Genomic DNA, 12,138 nt, shown 5'->3' with positions numbered 1-12,138 from the left:
GCCTTTTTCTCTTTATAAGAGACTTTACTTAGATAAGTTGATACCTACTGATATATCTTTGCAAATGGATGATAAATCTACTGCTATTCCTGTTGGTATATGTGAGGATGTTCCTGTTCAAGTTACTAATAACTGCTTGATATTAACTGATTTTGTTGTGTTGGAAATGCCTGAAGATGATAATATGTCTATTATTCTTGGGAGACCTTTTCTTAACAACGCAGGGGCTGTTATTGATTGCAATAAAGGAAAGGTTACTTTCAATGTTGATGATAGGGAGCACACCGTCTATTTCCCCAAGAGGATTGATAAAGTATGTGGAGTTAATACTATTTCTAATGTGAGAACTATCAAAGTTGGAACTATCGATTGTCCTATATATGAGCCTAAAGAAGGATATCAAAATCTTATGATTGGATCCATATCAATACAATTCAAGGTAACATGATTGATTTGAGGTTTATTTCTTCTTATGCTATGTAAAATTTATTTGGTGGCAAGACTTGATCAACCTTGTTAACAAATACTTTTTATATGCATAGAGGAGGTAAACAACATCTCTTTCTTCCCCCACTTGTTCTACTTGCTGTAGCACTTTTGTTTTGTAAAGTTCCTTAGTTAATTAGAGATTTCAAAAAAAATTCCTGGCCAGTAATAATAAACTTAATACCCAGAAATGTGCATTTTTCAAAGTTTTCAAAAATTCACAAAAATTATACCGTTGGTCCTATTTTTCGAAAATGCACCTGGGAGCACCTGGGGATGACCAGTGGGGCACCCCAGGGTGGCACCCCACAGGCCGGCGCGGCCAGCAAGGGGGGCGCGCCACCCTGGTGTGTGGGTCCCCCTTTGCCCCACTTCATCATCTCTTCCTCCCACTCTCTTCTCTCTCCCGAAAAAACTCGCACCAGGTTCCTCTCACTCGCGTTTTTGCTCAAGAACTCCAGATTTCTCGATCTCTTTGCTCAGCCCAGATTTCTGTCTGAAATTTGGCACATTTGCTCTTCGGTATGTGACTCCTCCAACCATCCAAGTAGAATTTTGTTTGGTGGAGTATATCTTGAATATTTTGCTGCTGTAGGTAACATGTTTAGTGAGCTTGCATGCTTGTTCTAAGTGGTAGAAACTAGTTTTGATGCATGATTAGTACTCTAGCAAGTTCCTATGGTAGTTTCCCTCAATTATATGTCACCAAATCAAATTTTATATTGTTTGTTGAAAAATTTCAGAAAAGGAAGATGGATAATTGTAACTTTGGAGAAGTGTTTGAAAGAGAGACAACAAGCACGGGGAGGCCCTCGAGGTCATCCACCCGATTCAGGCAATCCTATAATGAGGATCTCATCGCACCTAGCTTCGCACCCGAGGAGGACAATGGAGTCCCCAATGCTGCATCCTTTCCATGTTATGACTTTTTGAGTAATGCAGGCTTGTTGGATGATTTCTTGACCCTCGTCGGTAGGGCGGGTTTAACCACCTATGTGGGAGATGAGAGTGAGCAATACTACACGCTCACTAAAATCTTTGTGGAGAGCTTCAAGTTCAACAATAAGCACTTTCGCCCGACAGTTGCATTCAAGATCTATGGTAAGCCTATTACTATGAAGTTGGAATTTTTTGTGCTGCATTGGGTATTGCCCCTGTAGGTACAGCAAGGAAGATTGAGGACAACCCCAAGGAATTGCTGGAGCTCTATCGAGGGATCACCAATGATGATTGTCGCACCATTCAGCGTGGCAAGATAAGAAACATCCAACTCCCCGCCATTAAGTATTTTGCTTATTACATTGGTACTAGCATTCTTGGTAGGGAGAACACTAGTAACATATCTAGCTATCACCTTGGTTTCTTAATTGCTGCACTCACTCGGGGACACGCCTTATCATCTTGGTGCTCTTGTTGCTCGCCGCTTGTCTAACAAGGGGCCTATATTTGGAGGAATTATTGCTTCACGCGTTTTAGCATATTTAGAGCTTCCTCTTGACCCTAATGATGTAAAAATAACTCCTATGAGGCTCGATATTGCTGCTATGAAGAGTCATCAATTTGTTACAACCAACTCTAGTTTAGATAAGATTGTCTATAGAATATTGTTTGTCGACGGGGAAGAGAGGGAAATCCTTTTGCCGCAACCAGATTTGTTCAGCATTGACAGGAAACCATGGTCGCGCACTAAGGAGGAGGTGGATGAGCAATTGAAGATACAAGGCTTCCACCAGCAGCATGACTCCGAGGACGCCGAGCCCTCCTACGACTACACCGTCACGTATCCGGGTGCTTCTTCCAGCACATACCCGGAATATGATCCATCTTCGTCGAACTACGGAGGTGCTACTTCATGGGCACCATGGGATTGATCTCCACTTAGGCCAAAAGCCTAAGCTTGGGGGAGGTATACCGGCATCACTCATTCTTTGCATATTATGGTTGCTGGATACTTGTACATACTTGTTTAGTTTCTTTGAGTGGTTTTCTAATGAGAGGGAGATGATATTTGGGGAAGTGCTGCCTGAAAATAGATTCTGGACTGTTACCAAAAAAATTAGTGCGCACAACCAGAACGTTATTTTGAGCTGCCAATTTTTTTGCATGTTCCCCAGGTTGTTATCTAACTTTCATTAGTTGAACACTTTTCGAGCTGAGCAGCTTAAGAATTTATTTAAAATCGATTACTGTACTGCTGTCAAGTTTTGGCAGATTTCTGCCATCTTGCTTTTCGGTGTTTCTTTTAGTTTTCATTTTCTTATTCTTACTTTGTTTCTTTCCTAAAACACAAAAAGACCAAAAATATTTCTGTTGTTTCTCTTCACCACTTGTTTATTTTAGTTTCTTGCTTTTATCTTGTTTTATTTGCTATCGTTGGTTTGCTATAAGAAAATCCAAAAAGATTTTGCTTTGTTTGCTTGTTTCCTTTTGTTCTTGCTTCCAAATTCGAAAACGCCAAAAATATTTGCTGTTCTTCTTTGGTTTTGTAAAGTTCTTTATGAGTTCAATGGTCTTCGGTGGCTGGAGCGTGGTTTTCATTTCATATTATCCAAGCTACACAAGTGAAAGGCAATAATGACGATATTCGACGATCCGATTGTGGTGAGAGGCTGGTATGAACTCTATTTGTTTTCATTTTTGTACATATACTCATCCATGTGAGCATGCTTAGTTGGTTCATGTGAGGTATATGTCATTTAAGAAAGTCTAGTAGTTCATGATCTCTCATGTTTAGCTCCAATTTATTAATATGAGTAGCATGTCATGGATGTTTGCTTGCATTGTTTTATTCATAAATAGGTATGATATTGTGGTATCCTCCTCTGAATAATTCTCTTGAATCAACTTGGCACATGCTCACACATGCATATGACTGAACAAAATGTCAATTAAGCCTCGATGATTTGCTTTACCTCAGAGTTCTTGTATCACTTTTATGCCTCCATTAATTTATTTTTGTCGCAAGCATGATTATGACGAGTCTATCGCTCTCTTGATTGTCGCTTCCTAGTCTATTGCTAGCCTTCACTTGTACTGAGCGGGAACGCTGCTCGTGCCTCCAAACACATGAAAACCAAGTTATTCCAGAGTGTCCACCATAAATACCTATTCATGGCATTTCAAACCATTCCAAGTAAATTCTCATGTGCTACCTTTAAACCTACAAAACGCTTCTCAATTTGTGTTAATGTTTTATAGCTCATGAGGAAATATGTGGTGTTTATCTTTCAATCTTGTCATTTACTCTTGACGGACTTTCATATGGACTAGTGGCACATCCGCTTATCCAATAATTTTGCAAAAAGAGCTGGCAACGGGGTTCCCAGCCCCAATTAATCAACTTTCATTAATAATTCTCTTCACATGTTTTGCCCTGATTTATCAGTAAGCAACTTAAATTGCAAATAGACACCCCTCCATGGTATGTGATTGATGGAAGGCACCCGAGGATTCGGTTAGCCATGGCTTGTGTAAGCAAAGGTTGGGGGGAGTGTCACCCATAATAAAACCAAAATACGTGTGTAAACAAAAGAGAAGAGGGATGATCTACCTTGCTGGTAGAGATAACATCCTTCATGGGAGCCGCTCTTGAAAGTCTGGTTGACGAGGTAGTTAGAGTACCCATTATCATTCGTTGACAACAACAAACACCTCTCAAAACAATTTTACTCCTGTTTTACAAATGAAAAGCTCTAGCACATGTTAATCCCTTCTTCCCTCTGCGAAGGGTCAATCTTTTACTTTTACATTGAGTCTCCATCCTTTCTTTGAGCACTTTCTTGAGAGCACAACTGTCATTCTTAGTATAATATTCTTGTCCCAAAATATGATTAATTGTGGTATAACTTTGATGCTTTTATCTTTGACAATCACTATTTCTAGTCTTTCTATGAACTTCAGAGGTGCTTGAGCATTTATGTTTTGCTGATCAAATATGGGCAAGCGAGATACCACTCTATCATACTCTTTTATGAACATTGCAATCCTGCTTATATACATGATTCATGATGCTTATTATTAATTGTTGGTACCTTTCCATGATTGACATAGCTATTAGATGATCTTATTTGCATGTATCTTATTATGAACTGCCTAAGTGTTAGCCATAGCATGAGAATATTTACATCATATGAACAAATGTGTTCGTGAAAGTTCTTTTATCGCTCAGCTTTTAACTCGAATTGCTTGAGGACAAGCAATAAGCTAAGCTTGGGGGAGTTGATACGTCCAAAACGTATCTACTTTCCCGAACACTTTTGCTATTGTTTTGCCTCTAATTTGTGTATTTTGGATGCAACTAACACGGACTAACGCTGTTTTCAGCAGAACTTTTCTGGTGTCTCGTTTTTGTGCAGAAATCCAACTTTCAGGAAAATCTTCGAAATTTATGCGAAAGGTCCTATTTTCCCATAATACTGACGGAGCCATAAGGGCAAGCCAGGTGGGGGCCCGAGGGCCCCACACACTAGGCCGGCGCGGCCCAGGAGGGGCCCGCGCGGCCCTAGTGTGTGGCGGCCTCGGCTGGCCCCCGACGCCCTCTTTCGGACTACTTATTGCCTTCGACCTAAAAACGCACGGGAAGAAGTCGAAGTCTCCAGAAACCCTCCAGAACGCCGCCACATCGCGAAACTCCGTCTTAAGAGCCAGAAGTCTCCGTTCTGGCACTCCGCTGGGACGGGGAATTGGAGGAGATCATCGCCACCATCACCACCGATGCCTCTCCATCGACCAGCCATGTTTCCCCCATCCATGTGTGAGTAATTCCCCGCTGTAGGCTGAAGGGGATGGTAGGGATTGGATGAGATTGGTCATGTAATAGTATAAGATTGTTAGGGCATAGTGCCTAGTGTCCGTAATTGGTACTTTGATGATATTGTTGCAACTTGTTATGCTTAATGCTTGTCACTAGGGCCCGAGTGCCATGATCTCAGATCTGAACATGTTATTATTTCATCATGATATTCATTGTTTATGGTCTTACCCGCAAGTTGTATACACATGTCGCTGTCCGGAACCAATGGCCCCGAAGTGACAAAATCGGGACAACCGGAGGGGATGGTAGTGATGTGAGGATCACATGTGTTCACGGAGTGTTAATGCTTTGCTCCGGTACTCTATTAAAAGGAGTACCTTAATATCCAGATAGATTCCCTTGAGGCCCGGCTGCCACCGGCTGGTAGGACAAAAGATGTTGTGCAAGTTTCTCATTGCGAGCACGTACGACTATAATTGGAACACATGCCTATTGATTGCTTTGTACTTAGACACCGTTTTATTATTATCTCGCAAATGCCCCGCTTGATTGTTACATGAGTTTCTCTCATCCATGCAACGCCCGTTATCCGTCCCCGTGCCTACGGTATTTTAATCCTGCTGTTTACTATAATCACTACTGCTGTCTCTGTTACTCTGCTGCTGTTATTTCACTACTGCTACTGCTATAAAATTGTTACTACTGATAAACTCTTGCGAGCAAGTCTTTTTCCAGGTGCAGCTGAATTGACAACTAAGTTGTTAAGGCTTTCAAGTATTCTTTGTCTCCCCTTGTGTCGAATCAATAAATTGGGTTTTACTACCCGCGAGGACTGCTGCGATCCCCTATACTTGTGGGTTATCACCTAGCATGTATAGACATGGTCTCGGAACACGGGATACCGAAAGGTAGAGCATGAGTCATATGATTGATATGATGAACACTTTGAGTGTTCGCCATTGAAGTTACATCTTGTCTCGTGATGATCGGACTTGGTGTGGTGGATTTGGTTCGTGTGATCACTAAGACAATACGAGGGATATTGTTTTGAGTGGGAGTTCACCTAGTTTTTAATTTTGTTGAATTAAAATTTGAACTCAAATTATCATAAACTTAGTCTAAACTATTGCAAATATATGTTGTAGATCATGGCGTCCCCATCAATCAATTTTAACCAGTTCCTAGAGAAAGAAAAGCTTAAAAACAATGGTAGCAACTTCACCGACTGGTTCCGTCATGTGAGGATCTTCCTCAATGGCGGAAATCTGCAATATGTGATTGATGCACAGCTAGGTCCCCCACCACCCCACTACTAGGAAAAAGGCATTCAGTGGCGCACCACATATAGCCATCAGTGGCGCACTAGTGGTGCGCCACTGTTATCACGCCACTGCTAACTCCTAGTAGTGGCGCACTAGTGGTGCGCCACTACTAGCCTTGATAACGGTGGCGCACTGCGTGGTGCGCCATTGACATGTCCAGCAGTGCGCCACTATTACTCCAAAGTGGTGCGCCACTGTTGGTCAGCTGCAGTGCGCCACTACTGTCTAGACATGGTGCGCCACTGCTAGGTTTCGGGGTGCGCCACTGCTTCAGCGAGGTGCTGCGCCACTGCTGCGTGTGGACGTGCGCTACTGCTGTCTCCATGACGTGCGCCATTGCTGAAGTGCCTGGTGCGCCACTGCTAGAATCGGAGGGGATCACAGGGCAGTGCGCCACTGGAGCCAGAGCAGTGCGCCACTGCTACTTAGTGGCAGTGCGCCACTGATGGGCAACCAGTGCGCCACTGCTACAATTTCGATTTTTTTGTATCCTGGCAGGTATTTATACAGGTTGTATATCACAGTACAATAGCACAATACAGGATATATAACACATATACACAACAACACAGCTCATCCATACATAGTTCTTCACATTAGCCCCACATGATTCACAAGATTTCACATTAGAGAAGTTACGAGGTTACAATGCAAGTTACGGGGTTACAAAGTCGCAAATGAGCTAGTGGTTACACAAGATCGATCATCTAAAGTACAATCACATAGAAGAGAGCTAGAGTCACTACTAGCACCATCCCGATGATAGTGGTCTTCATCCGGTTCCTCCTCCGCTCCCTCCTCTCTCCCGCCAAATAGCGTGCGTATCTATCTTCGGCCTCCGCTCTAGTGGTGTACCCTTTGTAGTCTGTTACCGCTAAAACGGTGAACCTGTCTCCGACACTCCTCCCGCCGTTGTAGACTCCGGGAACCTTTCCCTTGTACACGACATACCACGTCATATCTGCGTACATATGCACAAGCCAAAGAAACATTAGTGCACGCTCATAGATGTTTGCAACGAATAAGAGCAAACTCAAAAACGATCCAAGTAGTATGAACTAAAAGGCATGCCTCATACATTGTTGGTCGGAACAAATATCAACATTCAGGGAAGGGGTTAGTGAGACCAAGTAGGATGCACAAGAGATTGATACTTGTGTCATCGCACCAGGTTCACTAGCCCCTCCCCCGAGTGTACAAGTGACCAAACATTCTAATCATCGGCATTTTGAAATACGAAATCAAATGGAAGAATGACAAGGGCCTCATACATTGTTGGTCGAAACAAATATTAACATTTAGGGAAGGCGTCAGTGAGACCAAGTAGGATGCACAAGAGATTTATATTTGTGTCATCGCACCAGGCTCACTGGCGCCTCCCCCAAGTGTAGTGACCATAAAATTTAATCATTGGCACTACAATGGAAGAAAGGCCAATGCAATTAAGAAGTGCCAACTCAAATAAGAGATAAGTAGCTAGTATGAACTAAATGGAATGCCTCATACTTTGTCGGTCAAAAAAAAATTAACATTCCGTGATGGCGTAAGTGAGGCCAGGTAGGATGCACAAGAGATTGATATTTGTGCCATCACACCAGGCTCGCTTACGTCACCACGGAGTGTACAAGTGACCAACCATTCTAATCATCGGCCAATGCAATTAAGAAGTGCCAACTCAAATAAGAGATAAGTAGCTAGTATGAACTAAATGGAATGCCTCATACTTTGTCGGTCAAAACAAATATTAACATTCCGTGATGGCGTAAGTGAGGCCAGGTAGGATGCACAAGAGATTGATATTTGTGCCATCACACCAGGCTCGCTTACATCACCATGGAGTGTACAAGTGACCAACCATTCTAATCATCGGCCAATACAATTAAGAAGTGCCAACTCAAACAAGAGATAAGTAGCTAGTATGAACTAAATGGAATGCTTCATACATTGTTGGTCAAAACAAATTTTAACATTCAGAGATGGAGTAAGCGAGGCCAGGTAGGATGCACAAGACATGGATATTTGTGCCATCACACCAGGCTCGCTTGCTCCACCCCCGAGTGTACAAGTGACCAACCATTCTAATCATCGGCATATGCAAACAAAATTAACGACCAAATCAAGTGCGGAAAACGACAGAGCCATATATATAAGTTCACAAACATAGCCGAACTAGTAATTAATAGCAAGTAAAGTTCTGGATAAAGTTTATTACAACAGAAGCTCGTCTTTAGTTCACAACTACATAACTAGGCTCGCACATCAAGACTTTCTCGGAGCATGGATAAAACCGCCGCCTTTCTTCAAGCACATCCATGAGAGGTAGTCGTCACCCTGCATTTGGAGCATTGTGTCTATGTCACTGTTTGACAGCTGATAGCCGGCGTAGAACTCCCCCGCGCTTCTAACGACATCTTGATGGATGATTTCACAAAACTCTACTTGGATGCGGAAGAAGTCTTGCTTGATGTCGTCGTCAGGGACCCGCGACAATTTGTTGGCCCAGTCTCTGAGATGCTCGGGTAGCGTAAGCTGCTGCTGGTCCCGTATGAACTTATCCATGTGATAGAGGGCATAGTAGGCATCCTTGTTACTAGAAGGCGGCTTCTTGACGCAGGAAACTTTGTTTGGTGCTTGAACACATGCTTCCCGTACCTAACATTTGGCCTCTCCATGTGGCCTTTCGCTTTGACGTAGCCATTGAGAGCATCATCAAGTACGGCCTTGACATTCGTGTAGTCCGTGGTTGACTTACCATCCGCACCGAGGTATGTGGCCACGGAATGTTTCGGGGTTATGGAGATGAGTGTGCAGGTTTTGTCTCTGCGTAGAACACATAATGTTTAAGAACATGACGATTGAAATCTAAAAAAATCACGAGTTAAGACCGGTATGGTGAGGGGGTGATTTACTCGGGAAATACAGGCAGGAGGAGGTTACACTTCTTCTGGTTCGCTAGAAAGAAGCCTTTGAGGTATTCACTCGCGACTACCCGGTCTCCGGCGGTGGCCAAGTGGACGGCACGCATGTAGAAGGGGTCGGCTATCGCGATGTCCGGAATGTTGTGTCTAATGATCCGCATCGCCTTGCTGAGCGAGTATAGGCGAATGAAGGTGTAGTGCAGCGGATAACTGTTTAGCATGGCGAAGATGTCATCATACCGCAGGAAGATCTTCTCCGCGAAGCCACTATCGACAAAGCCATGGCCCGAGGGCACCTTGGCAACATACACCGGGTATCCATGATCTTTCTCCCTGATACGCCGCTCCTCCATAAACTGAATACCGTCAACCAGAGATCGCATAGGACCGGGTGCAGCATCGTACAATCTTTTAATTAGCATCCGCTCACCCGACACATGCACCCTCGACTCAATATTCTTGGGCACTGGTGGCCCGTCCTGAGCACGTATAGGTGCCTGGCTGGCCGGCGTACTTGTCTTCCTTCTTCTTTCTTTTCCGTCCCTTCGGCTTCGTATTTATCGGGACTCGTATTCTCCTCTTCGCAAGCCTTCTTCGGTGTGTTAGGACCGATAACACTTCTCACCTTGGCTATCGGCTGAGTCTCGGTGAAGTCGGCAGCTGGAGGCGTCTCCTGAGAACAGAATAGGCGCCGCTTGTTGCAATAGGTTTTCCCCTCGGCGGCAGCTTGAGAGGGTTGGCTACTGAGATCGTAGTACACCCCAAAATCGAAGTTGCATTCAAGGTTGGCGAACGTACTGTCCTCGTCCGGACCATCGTTCGGATCCTGTGCCATCTGCATGTTCTCATCAGCTGATGGCGGCACCGTTGGGGTGTTCTTGCCATGGCTTGGCGCCGGCACGGCTGGGGGTGCTGTCTGTGGGGTGGTGTCCCTCGCCCCCAAACGAATCTGGCTCTTTGGCCAAACCATGGACCAATTTAAGCAATGCTGGAGGGTAAGGACCTCATCTTCGTCGGCACCATGGGGTTGAAAGGGAGGTAGCATGTCGTCATAGCCGCTAAGCACCCGAACCAGTTGAATCCTATACACGTCGGGTTGCATGGGTCTACCGTGTAACTGACGCTTGCTCGGTTGAACGATTTTGGCCGTGGCAACATCGATCAACTCGCCGTTCACAAACTGCAGGAGAGTGCATGGGACGTCGACGGCGGAGCTCTGCGGAAAACATGTAGGGCGTTAGGGATGGCTAGCTAGTCAAAGGCAAGGATATGGAAGTCATTGGCCGAGGGTTGGTTACCGTGATGGCGTCCAGCTCGGCTAAGGTCGAGGCACCGCCGGCGGCGGGCGTGCAACTGATGGAGTGGCCGCTTGTTGGCGCGGTGCCGGGCGGCGTATTATCCGCAGCGACGGGTGCATTGAGCTGAAGTAATGGCACCGCGGGAGACACCAAGGTTGGCGCCGCGGGAGACACCAAGGTTGGCGCCGCGGGAGCCACCAAGGTTGGCGCCGCCGGAGCCACCAATGTTGGCGCCGCCGGAGACACCATTGTTGCTGCCTGCGGACTCACCGATGGCTCCACGTTGTGGGAGTTGCTGCCCGTGAAACTGGGAACCGGGGGAGGCCCCTTTTTTCCTCCCCTATACCACGTGTCCAGACCAGCAACCAAGGTAGGGATGATGGAGCTAAGCGTCGTGCCCACTTGGTCCTCCACTTGTTGTCGTTGCGTCCTCTCTTGGGTCTCCACGATATGTTGCACTTGTTGCCGCACTTGCTCCTCGACCAATGTCGGGATCTGCGCAACTTGTGCCTTGAGATGTGCGACCTCCTTCTCATCGATGGTGGCCTTTTTCTCCTTTTTCCCCGACTTATAGTATTCTGACCATTTCATAGAGCATCCTTCGCCGACCACACGACCAGCCGACGTCGGCTTACTCAATGGATCCCTCTTCTTGTGGGCATTCAACGCCCTATTTAAAGGGTTGTCCCAAGGGGCACACTCGCGAGGAGCTCGTGGACCCCGCGCCGCTACTAGCTTCCTTTTCACTTTCCGCAAGCAACCTCCTTAGCCTACGGGAGGAACATGCATGAACCATTTAGAAATTTGGATTCATCAATAAGGATGCAACCATAAAGGAGCTAATTAAGCGGGTGCATTCCTTACCGTAAGAGCCTCAAACTGCTTCACCTCCGGAGTGGTGGTGAGCTCCTTTGTTTTCGGGTCAATACGGTACCGAGCCAGGAGAAAGTTCCTGGTTTGCTTGTTTTGGTATTGCGAGAAGAGGGGCTCGAGGCCGTTCTTCACACGCTCCTCATCCGCGGCGTCCCATTTCGGTTGCGCCACCCTAAAACCGCCAGGACCAAGTTTGTGGGTGCCTAAGTTCAGTTTTCGCATGTCCTTCCCCCACTGACTAGAATCCGACGTTGACTCGCTCTCGCACTTGATCTTGAAATCAGCGTAGTCTTGCTCGGTGATCGAGGGATTTGACTCCTTGATCTTCTCGTAACTCTCACCACTATTAATCATTTTCTTCACTCGGTTCCTCCAACTAGCGAGGGCGGTGCTCATCTTCGTGAGGGCGGCATTGTGCACATTGTTCCGCATGAGACGCTTTTCTGAGCAGTCCACCGGGAACTCGTATCGTTCGTGCAGCTTCTTGA

This window comes from Lolium rigidum, chromosome 6 (genome assembly GCF_022539505.1).
Source record: "Lolium rigidum isolate FL_2022 chromosome 6, APGP_CSIRO_Lrig_0.1, whole genome shotgun sequence".
In the NCBI taxonomy this organism is placed as follows: domain Eukaryota; kingdom Viridiplantae; phylum Streptophyta; class Magnoliopsida; order Poales; family Poaceae; genus Lolium; species Lolium rigidum.
Note: the sequence above shows the minus strand (reverse complement) of the source record.